Source organism: Cyprinus carpio, chromosome A21 (assembly GCF_018340385.1).
Source record: "Cyprinus carpio isolate SPL01 chromosome A21, ASM1834038v1, whole genome shotgun sequence".
Classification (NCBI taxonomy): domain Eukaryota; kingdom Metazoa; phylum Chordata; class Actinopteri; order Cypriniformes; family Cyprinidae; genus Cyprinus; species Cyprinus carpio.
Genome location: NC_056592.1, coordinates 22283830 through 22305907, shown reverse-complemented (window position 1 = coordinate 22305907; position 22078 = coordinate 22283830). Strand labels below are relative to the sequence as shown.

Sequence of the window (22078 nt, the reverse complement as noted above, 5' to 3'; positions counted from 1 at the left end):
TTATCATTTAGTCATGTACACATGCTGTATACAGGTTCTTGCTTGCAATACTTTTCAATAATCTTGAATACAGAATGCTGCATACAGGCTCCATTACTTAAGATGACAGAATAAGAGTTCATGGTGAGGTTTGCATTATCTTGAATGCTCTTTTAAGTTCTTTTTTATTTTAATGTTGCGATCTTGTGGAAGTGGCGGATGTTGTTGTGTTCTGTGGATGTTCAGGCATGTTCATCTAGGTGGCCAGTGCAGTTTGGTCCAAGTGTTGGATGTCTTTGTACATCCTCTGAAACGCTGGGACACCTACAATCACACACAAGAGAAAAGGGAAACAAATCTTTCCAAAGAAATAGTTTTTAAACAAAATATGCCTAATTACCAATAAAACTGTCCCTATTTAATGTTGGCAGGACACTACAGTGTTTATCAGTGGTGTGTGTTCATGTCTTCGTCCTCAGGCGACAAGCTAGAGCCTAAAAACCCTAGTCCCGCCATATCTGGACTCTGAAAAACACTACTGCCATCTATCCCTCATCTCTAGGCAAATTTACATCAATCCACTCATTGTTTCCCAGTGCCTTAACTGCTGCATCAGATACTAAAAGATCCTCAGTTGGTCTTTCCCATCTGTATTCTTGTGACACATCAGTTTTTTTAATCTTTACCCATTTGTTGGGCACTATACCATGGCCCCCCTTTGGAGGTGCCAAAACTTGATTCTTGACATTGTGTACTGCCAGGCTGAGTCTTTCATCAGTTTGGACAAGGCTGTCAGATGTTAGATTTTCATTGGACATGGGCTGGCCTGTGACATGTTCAAAAAGGCATAGTCCATTTTCCTTGTGGTTTTCCTTAATGCATTGGTTGTCATCATGTAGTTTTTTTCCATCTTCCATTAACAATGATGATTGTTTCCTGGACAATTCAATTTGAATCTGTTTACTATGAAGAACTGTTTGTGATTCTTGCTGAAGTTGTCTTAATGCCGCTGCATGTTCACCTCTCTCCTTTACGGGTTGTTTAGCAGCACTGCCTACCAGGACATCATCTTTGGCTTCAGTTGTTGAGGTTTCTGTGTTTGCTTTTCCTTTCTTGTTTGCATACACATGGAGTCCATCAGCTTTTGGATGAGATGTCATTAGCTGGTGCTGCAGAGAGAGGTTCTTCAGTTTCCCTGCGGCTCCACAGCATTTAGCAGAGTCTGGTTTTTGTTTGGCTGTCAAATGCTGAAACCTCTTCAACAGGTTGTCCTCATCACTTTGATGTCTCAAACTCAGCTTACAATCACGAATCCAGTGTCCATCTTCGTTGCAATGTCTACATCTTCCCTGAGTTTTCTCTTTTGAGTGTCTCTGATATTCACTTTTTTTGTTTTCTCTTTTTAGTGTTGTTGTATGACAAGGTTTTGGATTGTAAAACTCTGAGATCGACTTCCTGTGTTCTTTCAATCTTTGCTGACCATTCAACAATCTGCATAAATGTTGTTCCAATGCTGTCCCAGTCATCATACCTGATTTTAAGAGTTTTAGAAACCTCAGGTTTCAGTCCATTCACAAATGTGGTTTTAAGAGGCATGCTACTGTCTTCACAGAGTTCTTCGATGTTGTTGTTCAAACCAGCATGTTCCATCCAAGTTTGTCTGAAGCGTTCTTCAAACTCTGCAACACTTTCTCCTGTCTTCTGCACACAAGAGGTAAATTTTGGCCCAATTAACCTCTGCAGGTTTCAGTTCAAATAAGAAGGTTTGAACCGCTTTCCCCATCCAGATTCAGTGTTTTTCTTGAGATTCACCAATCCTTCTTTCAACACTTTCTGTAATTCGTTGTTGGTCATTGTCTCTTAAATTAACATTAACAATCACCACACTGTCCAGTGGATGTAAATTGTAGATTTTCTGCAAGCGTTGAAGATATTGCCAAACTTTCCGTGGTTGCTTGTACACATCTGGCAATTCTTTTGACCATTTGTCAACTTGCTCTGGAGTAGCTGGCTGGTATGTTCTGTAGGGAACATATTTCTTTAGCACCTTTTTTACTGTGCGAGTTTGTCGTTCACCATCTTTCTCATACTCCTCTTCATTTTCAGTTTCAACTTCAGTCCGTCTGTTCTTAATAATTACAGGAGCACGTCTAACCTTCAGTTTGTCCTTTGTAATTTCAGTATGTGTGTTAATATCTGCATCACTGTTATCAGAGCTGCTTGAAGATTTTGATTCCATTCGTTTGGAGAGCAAAGTTAGCAACTTGTCATTCTCATGTAACAGTCTTTCTTTGTCCTTCTTTACAGTCTGTAATTGTTCAGCCAGTGCTCGAACCTTTGCTTTCTCTGCTTTGTTCTCATGTTCTAATTTGTCAGTTACACATCTCTGTAGATGCTGTCGAATTTGTTTGAGCAAAATTACAGACAAGCCATCTCTGTTGGTGTTTGTCCTTAAGCGCTGCATCTTTCCATAAGCCCTTTTAATGTCCGGCAAAGCCCATAGTCCACTCTCTGAGTACTTGATGCTGTACTTCTGGCAGATGTCATCATGGCACTTCCTCAGTCCCAGCCTTTTGTCCAGATATGCATTCAGATTATCCAACATCTGATCAATGGTAACATTTGGAGGTTCTGTCCCATGTCTTTCTGTTGTTGGCCTCAATGCACGACTATTGCCATTGTTTTGGGCAGAGTCAGCCATGGCAAATACAAAGTGCCCTCAGAGGTGTGAAAACAGAACAAAAGGTGTTAGAACTGTTAAAGGCACTTATTCAGATTTAAATTCACAGCAGTCTGTTAGACTGACCATTTTCAGTTACACAGACATATGATTAGTTTAAATGCTCAGCTTAGTTTTCAATCTTCCATTTAAAACAAAACATTTACATTCAGGCAAATTTTCCTTGTTTAATGTCTGAATTGAGTTCTAGCTCAGAAGGCTGAATTACTTTTTCAAATTTGTCCCTTAGACAATTTACATTATATCTTTCCGTATGTTTCACGGAAGGCAAACAAACTTATAGTTTCATGGCTTTATGCCATCATCTTCTAACACAGTTAGAACATTTATTTCAAAAGTACAATAGTGGCTACTGAATAAGCACCCAGTCAAGAATTTCGAATTCTTGCAGCAACATCAGTCCCAATTCTTTCCAAGGCTCCTACAGTCAATGGATGAATGGACTAAATTGATTTTTTTTTGCACAATTCCTACAGACAAAAAGAGAAAGGACCAAGACTCTGCTTCTGCAATCTCTTGATGAATGGACTAAATTGCTTCCTAAACAATTCCTACAGACATAAAGAGAAAGGACCAAGCTTATGCTTCTACAATCTCTTTATTACTGGACTAAATTATTTCTTTCCCAATTCTTGCAGCAACATCAGTCCCAATTCTATCTATGGCTCCTACAGTCTCTGGACAAATGGACTAAATTGTTTTTTTTTTTACACAATTCCTACAGACATAAAGAGAAAGGACCAAGCTTATGCTTCTACAATCTCTTGATTACTGGACTAAATTGTTTCTTAAACAATTCCTACAGACTCCAGAGAACAGGACTTACGCCTATAATTACACATCTATGGCTCCTACAGTCTCATGAGAACGGACTAAACCTCTTTCTTAAATGATTCTTACAGACTCAAGAGAACAGGACCAAGCTATAAACACTTTTTCTATAGCTCCTACAGTCAGAATTAAGAGAATTAACTAAATCATTTAAAAGGTTCCTACGGACTCAAGAGAAAGGCCTAAGCCAAAATTCTTAAACAGTGCTACACTGGTTGTTATGGTTCCGCTACATACATTAAATGATCTGCTTACTTATGAAAAAATTTTCTTTAAGTTATTTTAGAGAGCTGATAGTTTCACTCACCAAATTAGGATCTTTGAGACAGGATCAAGTTGATTCAAATAACTTGTGTCCACAGACGCAGTCTATTGATCTTCAACACAAAAAAAAACTGTAGAATCTCCAAAACTCTGTTTACTTTTTGTTGCAGTTGGTGAGTTCTCTTCTTGTCAGTCTCTCCTGGCTGGCTCGCCAAATTGTTAGATTTTGCTGTATTTGGCTGAGCAGTAGGTTTGGGTGGCTCGCCAATGTACTAGATTTCTCTAATACAGAAAATAAGTAAGCTTGACCAAAGTTCTTGTGGGGAGAAGAATTTATTGAAGGTAGCAGTGTAGCAGTTCCTCAGAAGTGTTGTTAGCATGTTATCCTTCAAACAATCTTAACCCAAGGTACTGTCTGTGAGACCAGACCTTTATACCTGGTAACAAATGTGCTTCAAACAATACAATAACACCCCATGGAGAGCCAATGATAGTGTAACTTTATGATGACCTGACAGGACCTCTCCCATGGAGAGCCCATTCATTGATCTGATGTTGACCTAAGAGGCTAATTATATGGGCCATTTGGTTCACACGTTTGTAAACAAAGACAGCTGTCTACAGTTGATTGCAAATACATTTGACTAAAGTTGATTAAAAACCAATAATCTTTCAGCAACAAAGAGGAAAATAGTTTGTCAATAATGCAAGAGGACAATAAAAAAAAGTCAATTTTTCAGTTAAGGTCAGTTCATTGATGTTTCAGTGATGTCATCATCTTGTCAGCAGGAAGGATCAACTTAAACCCAATGCGGTTACAAAAACACTCTATACAACTCAGGTCAAGAATAACAAATCTCATTTATTTACAAAAATTGTAAGAGGGTTCAAAAACTCTGAGAGGAGGCTCCGGCCAAAACAAACATAGCCCATCTAACTAGTTAAGGCAGAAACGAACTAAACTACAAAAGAAAAGAAAAGAAAACAGTGAAAATACATGTATTAACATAAACAAGAGAAAATAAGATCAAAATTATAATAGTACCCCCCTCTACTGACCCCTTTACAAATTAACAATATAAAGAAACAAAAAGGTGTACAAACAAAAAGAGAGAGAGCAAAAAACAAATACAAATACACCCTAGGACGTAACATAGGCTATTTGTAGCTCTAGTGCACCTGTTGCCCTCCTGCAATTATATTTCATGATGTATTCTGTGTTATAGTTGTAAGAACTGTTTGTATTGTTTAGTTTTGTTTTCTAGAAAGATGCTGGACCCTTTATATAAGACGCTGGATCATGCTCATTGTTGTACCAGCTGGTCTGTGAACAACCAACTTCCTGTTTACACTTGAACGTGCATGAATGGTCATGTGATGCGTGTTTGCTCATGTAGTGAGGACGGAGATCTTTTCTGAAATACAGTGGAAACACCAGTATGGATGAGGGCCATTTTCATTTTAAAACGACTGAAAACACACTATATAGTCTAAAGCAAACATGATAATTATACTCACTGTAGCAGAATACATTATCACTGGGGCTTCCTCTGGTTCTGAATGTGGTTACTGGATACTGTGCAAACATTGTGGTTTTGTTCAGGAAAACATGTAGTGCATGTGTAAATGAATCAGGCTGCAATGTTTAGAGTTCATATAAACGAAAATGTCAGAATCTTAAATCGTATTTGATTCTTTCCTATTTGACAGAAATAATGCACGTAAACAATAGTGGAGCTGCGATGGCACTGAAGTGAACTACATTCTTGAGATTTGAAGGAAACATATATATCACCTTGAAGGATGCTGCCTTACAATTTGTCCAAAACAAGGCAGCATAATTATTTAATTACTTTCAGAACAGCCTTCATTCTTTGTGTGTGCCCTTTGATGTTTTGATTTTGAGCGTTACTTGGCAGTGAGTATGAGGAAGTCCCTGCAGCTCATTAACTCTACCTCCAAATTCATCGCTGCCAAGTTTGAGATGCAAAATATTTTGTTTTTCTAAGTGTTCATCAGGGAGTTCTAGTAAAACAAGTGATGATCAGTTGTTTTTCCAACGTTCTGTCATTTAAGAATGTTAATCATTTAAATCACGCATCTTTGTAGATTCTGCAATGATGCTTTTACAGAAATAGCCCTACAAAAAAATTCCAGTTCTGTCATCACTTACTCACCCTCATTTTGTTTCTAATATTTATGTCTATTATGTTGGCATAAAAGAAGATCATTTGAAGAGTGTTGGTAACCAAACCGTTTAATTTCACACTGGCTTCCATTGTTAGAACAAAAACAGAGTGGAAGTTAAAGGGAACCGAAACTCTTTGGTTACCAGCATTCTTCTTCGTGTTCCACAGAAGAAAGTGTGTCATACAGGTTTTTAAAATGGCTTGCAGGTTTATCACAGTTCACATTTCTTAATCTAAAAGGAACAGTACACCTAAAAAGGAAAATTCTGTCATTATGCAATCCGTATTTGCTTATTCTCATGTTGTTCTGAAACTATATTATTTTGTTGTGGACCACAAAAATGGTTTGAAGAATCTTTAAGAACAGCCATTTTCAAACTGATACAAAGAGCCCTTACAAAAAAAAAAAAAAATAAATAAAAACTTCACGTTCATTCCATTAGGTAAAGTGTAAGGTAAGATAAATTATTATAACACATGCTCAATTTATTTTTCAATGCATAAAAAAGTAAATGATAATGTTACGTTTGCTTAAAGAAAACTTTGCGTCCAAAATGGCATATACTCTAAATGGGAACTTCTTTTGAACAAGTAATTACTTGGTGACTGTTAAAAAAATAAGTATGTTCTATATAGTATGAATGTGTGTAGTATGATGTTAATCGGACGGCTGCCATTCACAAATCCTCTCCTGTGGCCTCATGGGATAGTAATGTGTCCATCATATGCACACTTCAGAGTCTCGTCGAGGTCATTCAGGGGTTTTCATTTAGGCCTATTTATTTATTTTTCATTTATTTTTTATTTATTTTTTGCCGCTGTCATACTTTTTTATGAATGCTAAGATTTTGTATAAAGCATACTACTTTACTGCTTACTATACAGTTAGGAACTGTGCGATTTCTGATGCAGCTGTGATTACGACAGCGATATATTGACGACAGTGAATTCCACTTAACTGAAAATCACAAAAACACACAAAATGACATAGAGTTGCTTTAATGTGGTCAGAAAAAAACAGACATAGCACAATTACTAAGTAAGTCCCATTTTGTGTACTTACGTAGGCTACCATGCAGTTGTGTATGTGTCATTTATATAGTTTGTGTGGTTTGTTTGTTCAGAAAGTAAATTCCACAAAAAGAAAACGTGCATTTTAAGTAGGCTACCCGGATGATACACCTTAATTAACTAAAAAAGGGAGTGTGGAATGTTGAGCTGCGTCCAAAATGGGATCCCGCGGGACACAACGCAAATCTCGCGGGAGCGGGCGATTTCACCTTTACTGCAGACACACCAATTATATTACTTGCCCACTGCGGCACCTCCCTCACTGTCGTAATGTTTTTTTTAGAAATACAAATCATCTAAAATGACACACAGTCAAGGTTGCCAGATCCTGCAGGTTTGCGTGACAAAACTAGACCATGCCAGTCAAAAACAGCCCAATGTAGAGCACAGACCATCCCAAATATTAAAACTCAAAATGTCCTGTTTCCATAGGCCTACCTAAAATACATATTTTACAGTCACTGTTTTGTACATTGATCATAAACACAGCTCTAAGGCTTCCTACCAGTGGCCCTCCTTAATAAAAATTAACATCTAGCACAGTTCATAGATAGAATGCAAAATGTTTTAATACAAACATTCAGTCAAATGTAAGTTGTGCAATATTTAAAACTTTTAACCCACGGGGAAAAATCAACCCACTGCAACAGTTTAAAAGTAGCCCAATTCTGTGGGAAAAAATGCTGACGCACATTAAAAAAAAAAAAAAAAAAAAAAAAAAAAACAAAAACCCTTCTTTCTTTTTTTTCTAATCTGATCCAAAACACATTTGGAGGTGGTTTGAAATGCGATAAGCTGGTCATGTCTGGACACACAAATCTGATTTGATCCCTTGCAAATAATAGTGCGGACCAGAGGGGTAAAAGTATTTGAGTAGCCTACATGTAATTATTAATTACTGTACTTGAGTATCTTTTTGGATACTCTGTAGTTTTACTGAGTATCAAAGATATCAGCAACTCTTTCTCTCTAGGCCTACTTCACTAGATTTTTAATGCGTGTTGCAAGTACACATTACATTTTGCATGGCATCTAGCTTTTTCTGCAGCAGTCTATTTCTGAAATACAGCATCTTGTGCGTTTTGCCCTTAGGCCTACTCAACAAACTTGTAAACAAGGCTTATTTACGTGAATGCGCGTTCCTTAGCAAGTGGTTGTGAATCACAGGTGTTATGAGATGCGGACATGACCGCAGCCGGCAATGAGGCAGAAACTAGCACATCCAGTGCAAAACTGGAAGAATTGTAAGTACAATAAACAAATTAAGCAAATAAATAAATAAATAAATAACATTATTATCCATTATTTAAGGAAAATGTTTTTTTTTTTTTCAATTTATTTTTTATTTTTTATTTTATGTATTTATTGTTATTCTTATTTTGCGGTTTTTGTGGTATTCAGTTTTATTTTGGTTAAATAATCAACACACTTTCCTGTTTTTCACTGGCATGTCTCTTTGACTAGAGCATCTTTGAGCCTATATTTAGTACAAGTAAAATACTGTTAAAATCAGATACTCTAAGACTTTTACTCAAATAGTTTTGAAATGGGTGACTTGTAACTTGTGGAGTAATTTTCACTGTAAGGCACCTGTACATTTACTCAAGAATGGTTTTCACCTCTGGTGCGGACAGTATGCCTGAAAAGATCTGATTTAAAGAAAAATCAGATTTGCCTGCAGTCTGATTTTTGTTATTTGACAAACTATGGTGGAAACTGGTGGATATGGTTGATTCATTTTTATCTTAAACGTTGCCGCTCCAATGTTGCAGTTTAAAACAAATGCGTGTACACTACTTTCAGGTTTAAAAAAACATGTAGCAGATAAATATGCGACAAATATGTCAATGTTTGATAAATAGCGCAAAAAAACATTGTTACAGTTGTTAAAACAAAAGAGTAACAACCATCTCTGTTGTATTATTAATCACCTATTTAAAGTAATTAATTGCCGTATAATAGATAATTATGGGCTACACACTAGCACTAGTGTGACTGTACGTCAGGAACGCCTGAAATTGAAACAGCAGGTTTGTCATGTACCGTCCTGCCCTCATTCAGTAGCACCGGTTTTTTCCCCAGCGCTGATAAATGAAAGGCGCGCGCGGCGCTTGACTGGGACACCGCGAGAGGCGCAGACACTATGAGCACAGTGCGGCCACAGGGTGAAGGGTAAGACTGTGTGCTTCTTCTTCGTTTGACTGGGATACATTTAGTAGCCTGGAGTATTTATAAGACTAGAGAGACTGACGAGTCATAACAGCAATAACTAAGGCTAAATGTCCGACATAAGTTACCCTATAAAGTTTTTTTTCTTTTGGCGGTAGAATTGCATGTTGGTTTCGGGCATCTAATTCAAAACTCTCTTGTATTAGAAAATCATTTGTCTTCCAAACCAAAATATTGTCGTATAACGACGTTCAGACAAGATTGTGCATGAAGGGAAAAACAATGATTCGACATATCTACACATACTGTAGAGATGATTAATTCATCGATTTTTGTTTTATAATCATTTTACTGTTTACATTACTTTTGCTGACGACAAATTTGGCAGTAACGCCGGAAATGTTCAATAGGTTTTTTTTTCTGCAGTCAATAGCAGATGTGAGTTTCAAAAAAAAATAAAAGCTACCATGCAAACTGCTTTCAGGAGGAAAAAAAGTGTGACAGCCTCTGTCTCCCCTATAATAAACAATTTTACAATGCCTAGTTATAATTTAATTTGATTGTTATTTAAAGTCAAGGAAAAAATAAATAAATAAATAAAATATCGAGTGGCCACTCATCCCGAGCACGGGTTTATTCACTAGATAGTCTATAGAGTGTGTTTAAAGATCAGTTACATCAATGTCATGCTTGTACTGTACCAGGTCTTACCTTCTGCAAACTGTATGACAAATTAAACCACTGCAGTGGCTATGAAGCAGGCAGTTAGATTCAGGATAGCAGGAGGCCAAAGCAGTCTGAAATCATTTATACTGCTAGAAAAATATTTGAGACTTAAATTTTGAAAAAGCATCCTTTCCAAATTCGCAGTTACATATGATGAGAAAAATACAACTGTTAGCGTTCACAAAATCATTCTTGAAAAATACAGTTCTTCTTAACTGCTGATTTCTTGCTTTGAAAACAATGTTTTTGTATTCCTAAACAAAAAAAAAAAATGATTTCTTGCTTGAGAAACAAACAAACAACTAAAAAGAATCTTCTAAAATATAAAAATAAGCATTTACAGTTATTTTTTTTACGTCACACAGTGAGCACCACAGCAGTCTGTGAATCATTTATGACCAAAAGCATTCAACAAATATTGCACGCATTATTTTCGCACCCAGACATAACCACTGGCAAAGCTCTACAGGCCCGTTTTGTCACGGTGTGTACTGTGTTGGAGCAAGGAATGCGGAGACATAAGAGTTCGCAGGAATAATAATCTTTAATAGATAAACCAATGGACAACACAGGGTAGACAGGAGACACACGTAACACCCTGACAACCAACACCAGACAGTAAACATAGGGCAAACAACACGTAAATACAGGACGAAACGAGGGTAGTTGACAAGACACACCTGAATCAAATGAACACAATCAAACAAAGGAGAAACTGGGTCACGGGGAGCACATGGGGACAGAAAAATAACAAAATAGCAACACAAGTCTGACAAGTTTGCACATTTACATACTCTCTTCAAAACTGTTAAACGAGTTCAGAATCTAATATATTACAAAACGGAATAAGACAGTGGTTTTCCGCAATAATAAGTGGTAATCTGAAATATTATCAAAATAATTAGATTTACAGTAGCTGTACTGCAGTGAATAGAGAGTGTTATTCTTGTTTTGTCCCATTTTACATAAAATGTTACGTTATGTAATGCAACCGTTTGTTAGTGGTTTTTAGGTCATTATTTTATGAATGACAAAGCTTGCTTGTGGTTGGTGTGGTATTCTTGAGGCCTGTCATTTTCTTCTTAAGAAAACCAAAGATGTTCTTAAGAAAATCTTTGAACATTTTCAAGAAATGTACTTATGTCTTTCTTAGTCAATCCAGCCTCTGGTGTCCCAGCTTGCTCTTTGTTGTTGTTGTTGTTGTTGTTGTAGTTTGTAACAGGGTTGGTATGATCATTAAACTTTATGACAAAAGAGGAATATTGGCAGCCAGCAGTGAAAATGACACACCTAATACATACATTAGATACATAATAAGGTTTGTTAACACTTTGAAAATGTCTGGAATTTTTACATCTTTGTTGCATATACTGAGTAATCATTTGAGGAAAGTAAGTGAATTTAGTAACCTGTAGACTCTCCTTTTGCAGCAATACCTCCACTAAACATTTCCTGCAGCAAGCTCCCTCCACACAAACCTTCAGTTTATCAATATTTCAGGGCTGTCTTGATGGCACAGCCCTCTTTAGGTTATGCATCTCATTTGACTTAAGGTCGGTACTCAGGAAAACACACATTTTCGTATTTTTCTGCCATACTTTATTTGATTTCTTTGTGTGCTTTGGGTCATTATCTTATTGCATCACCAAGCCTCTCTAAAGCTTGAAGTCATGAATATCCTGATGCACATTTGAATTCATTGATTGCAAAGTGTCCAGACCCTGAAGCAGCAAAGCAGGATTAAATTATGATGCTTCATCCACCATAGTTTTCAGTTGAGATGAGGTTTTTGGTGTTGGGGAACATTTTCCCATAAGCTTTGCTGAACATCCAGATGGTTGTGGTAACACATGAGACATGCAGCAATTTTTTTGCCCGCAGTGGTTTCTTATTTGTTGTCCTTTCACGAACACCATTCTTACTTTTCTAATAGTGGACACACAAAGACTTCTGCAGTCTGTGCATCTTTGCTGGAGGCTTTTGTTGTTATCCTTATTTTTTTTCCCCCACTTATTGCAATGTTGAGAGGGATCTTTTGCAGGATGTCGGAGTCCCGTTCCTATGGAGAGGTGCCAATAGTTCAGAATTTTCTACATTTGATAACAGGTTCTGTTATGCTGTGAACATTTTTGTAGTCTTTTTGCAGCATTCTTGAAAAGAACAGATTTGTTAGTAAGTTCACTAACATGCTTCATGCAACAAACGCTCTTTTTGTGCGCATGTTATTGGTCGGATTGTGTTTGTCCATAACTGTGACTTTTGTCCATAATTTATGAGTAATAAATGCATATATTTTCAAACAATTTGCATACTTTTTCCTGCCATATAAAAACAAAGTTTCCATGGCACTGTTAATCCATTAAGAAGAATTAATTTTACATATCTGCTGACAAAAAGTAAAAAAAAAAAAACCTCCCCTACTCACAAGTTCCTAGAACAACATTCTTCGTCCTTCACATTTAGCCAAAAAAAAAAATCATGATAACTCAAATAAATATTTGTTATCAAATATTTATTTAATGAACTTTCCTTGAGAGTAAAGTTCACAAGTGCTGCTTTGCACTGAACCAACATGCTGAACTAGTTCCTTGCCCTGTATACTGGCATTCTTGGCTTAAATGCTGAGAGGATGGCAGTTTAGGGCTACGTTCACACTGTCAGGCCCAGCTAACACATGATGGCCACTGTAAAACAGGTGTGAGTCTCCAAATGTCCCTTTCACACAGCAGCTTACAGTTGTGTTTAGAATACTGTCTGTATGAACGTGCAATGGGAGTGAAGCCCGTATTCCTTCCCAGACAGTAAGCAGTTTCGGCCCAGATCCGGCCCACATCTGGCCCGCATGGATTTTCACGTGGGCCAGATGTGGGCCGGATCTGGGCCAACACTATGTTGCTGTCTGGGTTACCAGTAACCATAGCGACAGTAACCAAAGTAAAATCAAATATGGTGATGTGCATAATACATAATCACTTTCTGACATAACAAGAGTCCAATCGAGCTGCGAGTTATTTAAGTCAAATCTTCAGTAACCGACAGCAGCCTTCAAATGTGGGTGGAGAGGAGCATTTGAGTCCCGCGCAGAACACAAAACTGACGGGATATAAAACTTTCAGATGACAGACACACATTTTTTTGTCACTGTAAAAAGTTACCGAAAACACGTAACACACGGTAGACGTGCGTTTGTGTGGCTGATCGACTCTCTCTCGCTCTGTATGACGTAATGCGGTTGTGAGTCCTGAAAATTTACGGGTGTGAGTTCGGTTACAGAATGTGGTTGTCACACCCGTAAATAACTGAACTGTGTGTGAAGGTAATTGTATTAAGGACTCAAATACAGGACTGACAACTGTAAGGGAAACAGGTCAATTTAGCTCAAAGGGAATCATTTAAGATTTTAAAGGGAATTTGAACAGAATCACTGTTTCACGGCTGATTACTGAAACGGCCAGCGATTCACTGAACGAGCCGTTTTACCATCAAATCTGCGCTGGATATATATATATCCACAGTATAGTGAAAACACTATTAATTAGCACAGTAAACAAGATCGGCAGTTTAAGACATTAACTTGTAAGCACAAAACACAAGATACTTCTCTTTTCAATATGAATAAGGCTTTATAAGATAAATCTAAGACATATAATCTAATCTAACACATAAGCACACGCACTCACACATTCACACAAGATGCAGGAAGATAAAAAGTTAGGGAAGAATGCGTTTAAGAGAATGAAAATGTGAAATCCCAAGTTTACAGCAATACGTGAAATTGCATAGACATGAACAAACCATCAGTCACTTAATTAACCCTCGCATTAAGTTCATCAATTAGGTTAAAATTATATTAGATAACACCATTACAGATGAGAGTCTGGAGGTACGTTACTTGTGATGCCTGTGTAACGGGGTTCCTTTGTTGTCGCTGAAAAGGGGGTTTCCCGAAGTTGCTGATTGGCTGAAGTTCAGTAGTCCGTTGAAGTGACGTCTTGGGAAGCCCGTGGTTGGGCGTTGGCTGAAGATGCGGAGTTGTGGGCTGGTTGAAGTTTCAGACGGGCACGCGAGGTCAACTCGGAGACACGGCGTTACAAAACTTAACTCAGAACACGAAACTCTCAAACGGAAAAGAAAAGAAACTAAGTAAAAGGACAGAAGTAAAGTTGACGAGACTAGGTGGTGTTTCTTCTCATCGTGGCTAAGTAGCAGCAGGTGTGCAGGCCGAAGCACGCTGGAACGGCGCTCGTCATGAAAGAACGCTAAAAGTGATGACAAAGCATGACTAAAAAGCTAAAACTACAAGCAAAGCTAAAAGCCGGCATGATCTGATAGCAAAAGCTAAAAAGCTAAAAAACAGAGGCTAAAAGCTAAAAAGCAAAGGCTAAAAGCCAAAAGCAAAAGGCTAAAAAGCAAAAGCTAAAAAGCAAAAGCTAAAAGCAAAATTTGATGGTGTCCTGAGTATTTAAACTGGCATTTTGGCCACACCTCAAATGTTGTCTTGACCAATTAGATATTGTCTTTTCTCGGGGTGTTGCATTGTTTGTCCCACACCATTCATAAATCATATTTTATATTATCAAGTATGTGGTCCGAATTTCCCGCTCTTGCAGGGTATAATTTGGACATGATTCCTATAACAAGAATATGATACATTTGACAAATAACTGATGGTCAGAAACGTTTCAAGCAAGAATATTCTAACACACACACATACTAAACAGGACTATGATCCCTTAAGCTATTCAAGAAGTTATTTAAAAAGACATACATAATAAGTGATTAGAAACATTATAATCAAATGTGTGGGGTTACATGTATGATATGGAGTTAAGCAATGGACTGATATCCATTTAGAAGTCTTTTTTGAGTTCATTTTGATGCATATATGCATTGGAAGGCATTCTCTGTGCCATTCTGGGGAGTAAGGATATGTCCTGTGAAGACCAGAGGGGTTAACAGGTCTCCTTAGGAATTTCAGTCCTGGTTTCCTTCGAGGTGGGGGAAGTCAATCCAAAGAGCTTTGTGATCATGATTACTATCATGGGTTTACATGTGATGGTAACGCTGTGCATCTCTTTGATTACTTGCCCCAAATTTGACCATCTCTTCTTCGATTGAAATTGTCAATTATTGTTCTAATGGTGTTAATGTTGAAAGCTGTTCTGTGAAAGAGCTGGTTGGTTATCTAGCTTCAGACTGTGGTGCCAGGAGTTGATTTACAACATCCTGTTGCCTTTCCGAGGAATTCGGCTTCTCTTGTTTCAACCATGCTTACGATCAAATCTTTAATTTGTCTGGTTCAGGCCTGATACGCTACACAATTGTATTCTGCTAATGTGTGTACGTGAACGTTTGCTTAAATAGTCATTGTAACATTGTGACAAGTATTAGCGTTCTGCCATTCAGTGTTCATCCCCATTCCTTTACAATAGACTTTTCTCTTCTCTTTCTTTTGCAAATGAAGATGTTTTCCTTTTAAATCTGTTCTATGATCAATAGCTGTATCACAAGTCCTAATTTCGTATAGTAAGCATGCAGTTTGGCAATCACTGAGTCTTGTTTTGCCAAAGGCAAAAAGTGAAAGATCAAGAAATATACCTGACTACAAGTCAAGACAGCATTTTCTGCTGATAACAGGCAAATTACTGTAAGCTATGCAAATCAAGTCACATTTGTTTACACTCATCATCCAAGTGTGAAGAAATAAATCACACACATAGGGAAAAGTTTACCTAAAAATGAGAGTGCTTTCATTATTTACTCGACCCTTAAGTTGTTCCACACCCTTATGTCCTTCTTTCTTCCCTAGAAAACATAAAAGAGGATAATGTTAATGTCACACTTTCAATACAGTGATCTACACAGTGACCATGGGTGCTCCAGGAAGGACATAAAAATATAATTAACTATAAATGTAGCCCATGTAGACTTGTGCAGTTACATTCCTAGTCTAGATAACTTTGTGTGAGGAAAATTAAAATCATAATTCATTGAGAAATCTTGCTCCCACTTGCAGCTTTGTAATCTCATAGACCTTAGTCATATTTAAATATTTTATCAGGAATGAAAACAAGGCTGTGAAGGACAGAAGTACAGAATTGAACTGTTGCCAGTTGTTTAACTAATGAAACTCTTTTCGGGCAAAAAATAATAAAATTTTAAAAAAATAATAAATTAAAAGTTTTCAAAGTTATGGAGTTATAAAATATATAATAAATATAAGTGATCTAGGAACTTTATACATGTCATGGTCATGTCAGGGTTGTAAGACTGAAAGTTTATCCCTCACAAATATGAATCGTATATGTGTTTAAAATTGTAAATGTGTTTATTTAGAGTACAGCATTCAAGATGAGTTATGCCAGGCTGGATTCCAAATTGAGACAAGATATAACAAGTTGGTATACCTAAGGCCTTACACTGAAATTTTAACACCACCGAATTTACTGTAACTTTACAGAGTAAATTGCAATATTTCAATACAATGTAATGTGATGCAACACGTGTGATGCAAACAGTATGCATGGATCTCATGCTGTCTCATGCTTTGAAATAAAGCGCTGAGTTCAGCAATTGTGGGCAATTCAGACAGTTATCAGACTAAGACGTTTTGGAGTCCAGTGGCTCTTAAGTTTTGCTTCAGATAATTCATTGTACATCAAATGATGGTGTAATTTGGCAAGCTTCAACAAAGTCTAGTCTTTCTATATCTTATAAACTGCACAGGTATGAAGACATCTTCTAGATAATACAATCAGAATATCTGCTACCAGATGTAGAAGCTAGAGCTGAACTCATAACACTTAAAGAGTTAAATGTCTGATCTTTTTTCCTATGTGAAACGAGACGAGACATTTCAGTTTTTAAGCAGACATTTACATGTGTCAATATTTGTTTAATAATCGCGCTTCAGAAGAATAGGATGTGTACAGCTTCTTCACCAGAAATGTAATGAACCTAAAACCATTATGTCTGTCTGTCTATCTATCTATCTGTCTGTCTGTCTGTCTGTCTAACCAGTATTTCCATCTGTTTTAGGTGTAGGGACGCACAACCTCAGGAGTAAACAGTTCTAATAAAGACGGCCTGAAGTCAGTTGACACCAGAGACTGATCGCACAGAATCACTACTGACAGTTGCTCCTGAGAGCCTTATCAGACTTCAGTTTTGCTTTTAACACAATGGCGTTGTTGAATGTTACCCTCCCCTGGAATGTCTCTTTGGACCTCAACCATATCTATTTCAAATCCAACCTCACAGAATTAGAGGACACGCAACCCTACGGTGAAGAACTGTCCAGCCCTGTTTCATGCCTGGCGTTATATTTTTTACTGTTGCGGGGAATATACTGGTAATTATGGCTGTGTCCATCGAGAGAAAACGCACAATGCCACCAACTACTTCCTGTGCTCACTGGCCGTGGCAGACATGCTGGTGGGATTCCTTGTAATGCCAGCCTCACTAATTAGTATTCTTTACAGTAAGTACTGTACTACAGACAAAAATTTAAAACCTACCGTTACAGTACATAAATTTACATTTCAGCTACACATTTGAAAATGAAAATGGTCTCACAAAAGCTGTCAAGAAATGTCTGAAAAATTCAAAAACTAATAGTTGTAAAAGGTTATATATATATAATAGATATAAAAGGGTTATAAAAATAAATCTTAAAAAACAAATCTTGATTTTCTTAGAATGGGCTTCATTGTCTTTAAGCAAAATATTTTTTTTCTTTCAATTTTGTGGTCAAAAATAATCCAGACAATAATCCAATAATCTTTGTGAGATGCACCAGAGTACAGCTAATTCTGTAATGGCAATTGAAAGTAACTGTAATATCAGTATATTATATAATATATTATGTAGAGAACAACTTGGAAATACATTCTAGTAATGTGATGCTAATAAGCAACGAGTTGATAGTGAGCTTAGGTCCCTAAACTGAAGTGTTACCACGGTTTATTAACTCTACTCATATCAGTTTGTGCTTGTGTCTCTGAAACGTCTCCTCTTCTTGCCTGTTTCCAGATCACACCTGGCCTCTCCCTGAACTGCTGTGTCCCTTGTGGATCTTCCTTGACGTGCTCTTCTCCACAGCCTCCATCATGCACCTGTGCGCCATCTCTCTGGACCGCTATATCGGCATCTGTAATCCAATCAAATACAGCCGTAGCAACTCACTTCACAAGACCATGATCAAAATAATCAGTGTCTGGACCGTTTCTGTAGGTGAGAATGAAGCATCCAGTTCAGAAATACTGGTTAATGATGATATACAGTACTGAATCAACACATTAGTCAGGCAAGCGTTTTGACCCTGTTTCTGTGTGCTTCCTGGTGCGCCAAGGACTTTGCTTGACATCTGAACCTAGAGAGTACACAGCACTAAATGATGATATACAGTACTGAATCAACTGCTGCATCAGGTCTGCGCGCCGTTTTTGCTCCATCAGCCGTGTTTTCCGTATGGATTTAGCATTTCTGATGCATAAAGATTGATATTTCTGAACAGTTCTTCTTATGGTTTTGTGCTTAACACTCACCAACCATATGAGCATCTCTTGTTTGGTTAATTAAGTTTGATATTTCTGAACAGTTCTTCTTATGTTTTTTTGGTTAAGGCTCATTTTGAAGCAGCTTGCAGCCATGCATGTACCTAATCCAGAAGAAGCATCTCCCGTTCTTGGTCAAGAGTTTTCATATCTTAGTATGTGTTATAATGAGCAGTGATACAATGCTAGAATTGGTTGATCTTAATGTTAAAGCTGTGTATTTGTTGTGGGCTACTGATTTCAGTCTGCACACAGATGTGCACAAAAATTGTGCTATAGAAATGTTTTTTTTGGGGGGGAAACTGGGGGTTGGGGTTGTGGGGGGGGGGGGGGCTCTCTTGACTTGAAATGAGCAAATGCTCTAATACTGATCTCTCGACCAATAGATCATATGCTTGTTTTTTCAAGTCATGAAAATACTTTTATTCTCCTCACACTAAAAGTCTGTCACAGTTTTTCCATTTCAGATCTGGCTTCCATTCTATTATGCTCTTGATTAGGTATTATATAGTATACTTTAATTTATTGAACATATTGTATGTCCCCTGGATTGCACAGTGAAACAAACTGCATGCTTTTTTCTAAAAACATAGTAAAAAAAAAAAAGTTTAGATTTATTATTTTTCTCTGTTTCACTTAAACTACAGTGAAAATCTTTTTTATTTTTACACTTCAAATCTGCAATTTTAGAATACGACTCACATACCTGGTTATGTGTTATAGAATCAATAACAGTGCCATTAAACATTATATTATTTAATTGCTTTTACTTTTTTTAGTGAGGCAAACTGGAATGAAATGGCTCTGTGTGACTGTTCACACTTTCATTAAATCTGTGGGATGTGATGGATTAAACATGCTTTCTGAACTGATTCCTCATTCTTCTTGCTCTTTTTTTTCCAGTGTTGTCGCTGCCCATTCCAGTAATGGGTTTCCAGGACAAGAAGAAGGTGTTTTGTAAAAATGAACACCTGCACCCTGACTGAGCCTCGTTTCGTCCTTGTTGGCTCGTCCCTGTGGCCTTCTTCGTCTCCTCATTGTGTCATCATTACCTTGGTCTGCTCCCCCCTTACCTCACTCTAGCGCCCCGTGTTCTACCGAGGGCCCAGCGACTTCTTTTCCCCGCAAGAGAGTCAGGCGATACTCCAAAACATTCTTCTGCTGGGATAAGTACACAATCCTGCTGAACAGGAAGTCCTCCTCAGCAAGTCCTGCAACAAGGTCCCCGCAAGGCCAAAGCAGACGAGGGCACGTTTTGTCAATCTTTGAACAATGAGCGACGGCCTCCAAAGTCTTGGGGGATTGTGTTCTCTTCTCTTCCTGGTCATGTGGTCTCCTGTCTCTCATCACCAATGTGCTGATCGCCATCTGTCAGGACAACTGCAGCAGCGAAGCATCTCTATAAACCTGCATTCACGTTTTTTGTCTGGGTGGGATATATCTCCTTCTGGAGTGAATCCTCTGATCTACCCCCTTTTCAACGAGACGTATCGACAAGCCTTTGCTCGCTATCTACGATGTAAATATCTTTAAGCTGTGCCACAGAAGAAGGCCCAGGCAATCCGAAATATTGACACAGTTTAATGGTTAAACTGATCTAATCATTGACTGTTTTGATTAATTTCACTAGCTGACCAGCTTGACCTACATCTACATCTTTTCCAATAGAGGCTGCCGGAACCCTACCATCCCTTTAATGACTTACCAAAATTTGACACGACAGGATTGTTTGTGAGTTTTAAAAAAAAAAAATGTATTGTTCGTGTGTGAGCAGGAGATAAACAAACGTTTTCAAAGGAAGCACTGCCTTGTTTTGCAAGCTATTTCTGTGAATGTGCGAGACGATTCCGTTTCATTAAAGCCCGCAGAGCTGGGAAACTGATCCAAAAAAACAAGTACTCATAATTAGAGTATATTTACATTTTGTATGCTCCTTAGCGATTACAGTTACCTTTTTATGGATTACAGTCATTAGATATTCACGACGATGTTGATATAAATTGTTGTTTTTAAATCAATATGGCATGTTTAATGGTAAGTTTAAAACAAGTACAAAAAAAAAAAGCATTTTAAAAGTAAATCTAAAAAGTAGTCAGAATATATATAACCTAAAATGAGTAACCTAGATTACAGTTTTCATCAAGTAATCTGTAATCAATATGGGGTACAATTGTATCTACCCAGCTCTAACTAGCTGGCTATTAATAACTAGAAAAAGTCAACAGTAAAACTGTTTGCTGCACAAACCAGTGTGTTTATGACTACGATAATAAATTAAAATTTATATGACAATAAATACAAGTTTGCAATAACGGGAAGCCTTGCACATTGAAGTTAAAAAACCTGTAAACTGTGAAGATTAACAGTGTAGCTTTTTTGTTGTTCTTGAGATTTGTCTCTAAAAAGAACAGTCAGGATTCTTTACTCTCCAGTGGAAAACGTGAAACGAGCATTTTGAAACACTCTTCTAACACATTTCTTTTTTTAACTGCACCTTCAGGATTCGTGAAGCGTCTGTCAGATTGTTTTGACTACAAGGACAAAGCAAACACTTTCCTTTATCGCAACAACATGTTTTAACTGCACAGATATTCCTGCAGACCTCCCGTGAATCAGTTGATATCAAGCCTGATTGTGTTACGCTCGGTAAAAGACAATAAAAGTGCATTAAAGCTGAATTAATAATGAGCCGAGAGTGCCAACCATGTGGTGACATTCATTGATTAACCAATTGATTAATAGGGGTTACTACAACAATAAATGTAAAAAAAAAATACATTTTACATCACATTTTACTGAAACAGTCAGGTGCAATATATATATTATATATACGTTATATATATATATATATCGTATATATCTAATATATATATGTATATAATGATATATATATGATCTGCTACTGATGTTTTGGACCTTTTAGCTTTTTTTTGGACCTTTTAGCTTTTTTTTTTTTTGCATTTTTTCACTTTAGTCATGCAGTGTGACGAAAGCAAATACTAAAATACAATTTAGAGTTTAAGCTGATTGCAAATTTAATATCAATTTTTCCCCAGGATTTTGACTATGAAAAAACATAGGGGAGAGCAGGGTGATAGTTGAGCCAGTGTTTGTACAGTATGAGTGTGTTTAAAGTGAGCGCACGACAGTAATGGGTCCTACTTAAATATGTATAAATTTGCAGGATGTGGTGCATCCTCTGGGAAAATCACTTTGGATCGAAAGTAAAAAATGCTTTCAAATATGGCTTCCAAACAAAAAAAAAAAAAAAAAAAAAAAAAAAAAAAAAGAAAGTGCCTTCTCAGCTCAACATGCCACCAATGTGGAGTAGTAACTTGAGCGTAGGGAAGAGGGCATAGTGATTATACTGAAGTAAAACTGAACATTTTCACCTCATGCTGCTGTATCAAAGGAAGAGGAATTCAATGAAAAATGACTTCTTTAAAATCTATGTATAAGCCTTGTGATGGACTGACCATCCATCCAGGGAAGTTCCTCACCTGGGAGTCAAGACAACACGTGTTGTTATCTTATTTATTTATTTTTTTTACTTT

The 22078-nt window shown here is 37.2% G+C and overlaps 2 pseudogenes; one reads left to right on the top strand and one right to left on the bottom strand.

Annotated features, from left to right (window-relative positions):
- Positions 1-443: 443 nt before the first annotated feature.
- LOC109079686 lies at positions 444-3161 on the bottom strand (annotated as a pseudogene).
- A 14117-nt stretch (positions 3162-17278) lies between these two features.
- LOC109046335 lies at positions 17279-19885 on the top strand (annotated as a pseudogene).
- The last annotated feature ends 2193 nt before the right edge of the window (positions 19886-22078 follow it).